We start from the raw sequence: 1,466 nt of genomic DNA, 5'->3' as shown, positions 1-1,466 counted from the left end.
GACCAGCAGCGTTTAGGGAAATGACTGCAAGCGACAGCGAGTTAGGTGCGGAAGTTCCGGCTGGCGCCTTCAAAATAAAAGAGATAACCACTATGAAGTAAAAACTGAAAAACAAACTGTGGAAAATGACTTATTATATATTTGTAGTAAATGGTAAAATGGTAAATGGCCTGTATTTATATAGCGCTTTTACTAGTCCCTAAGGACCCCAAAGCGCTTTACATATCCAGTCATCCACCCATTCACACACACATTCACACAGTAGTAGTTAATAACTGCTGGATGTCTTTTGATATGAAAAGAAATGTCAAGTTTGCTGTTTGTTTGGTTAGAATTGTTGTGCACTCGGTTACACTGCAGTATGTCTCTAATTGCTTTATTCTCCCATTGCATATAATGAGTCCAAACATTTGGTTTTGAATAGTGTCACTGCTATATGAATGGTTCTCAAGGTCCACCATGAATGAGCAATACAAAAAGAAAGAGTACTGAAATACTGAAAGTGACTTTATTTTCAGCCCTGAAGCAATGTGCCATTTGGGTGACCGAGTAACAATTGAATAAAAGCTGAAGCAAAGAACACGTTTGTACTGGACAATGTAAGAGACACCTGGCTGAATGGTAGTCTCGCATTTGACTCTTTGTAACCTAATAAATACAGACACACTAATTATACAGGTTGAAGATTTGGAATCAATCATATAAAAAGAATAAATGTTAATTTTCCCACATTTGCCTTCTTAACTTCAGTGAATTATATATTTATGTACATTTTTATTGACTCTAGTATTTAACACTGCACGACTGACACGTTTACAGTTTTGTGCTGCTTGAACAGTGTTCAACAATAAAGCAGTAGCAAAAACTTTAAAAATACTTGCACGTCTCATATTTTATAGACGGAGTGCAAAAATGATAGAAAAACAGTATATTGATCAATCTGGCCATTAGCTGCTACTTTTATTTTTTCCGGATCACCTTTATAAAGAATATTATTTTTAAAGACTTTAATGCTTTTATTATGAAGGAAATCCCATTTCCTTTAGTTTTTAATTTTATGGCGTAAACTTGGCACTGCCCAGGGAAACACACACAGACGTCAAAATAAACCACACCTTAAGTGGTTATTGTTTTTACCATCAACCAGTGAAAGTGAATGTAACTGGTTTTAAATCTAGTCAGTTTTAACCATGCAGTAGAGCTTAAACCAAAAACTAAATCTACAAAAACTAAATTAAAAAATATCTTAAGATTCTTAAAAAATATATGTTTGTGGGTTTTTATCAGTATAGGCACAGAGCTAACATATTGTATAGGGTTTTATGCTTTTATTTTTATACACACACAGATAGATAGATAGATAGATAGATAGATAGATAGATAGATAAATTTATATTTATACTGGGATCATATTGTAACTGATTGCAACCTTAAATTCTTTCTGGATCTAATTAAATGTAATTATT

Source organism: Aulonocara sp. 'chitande type north' Nkhata Bay, linkage group LG15, assembly GCF_057382095.1.
Source record: "Aulonocara sp. 'chitande type north' Nkhata Bay isolate Kocher_YH1m ecotype deep benthic linkage group LG15, A_spYH_male_GT1.1, whole genome shotgun sequence".
In the NCBI taxonomy this organism is placed as follows: domain Eukaryota; kingdom Metazoa; phylum Chordata; class Actinopteri; order Cichliformes; family Cichlidae; genus Aulonocara; species Aulonocara sp. 'chitande type north' Nkhata Bay.
This window is presented reverse-complemented; position numbering follows the sequence as displayed.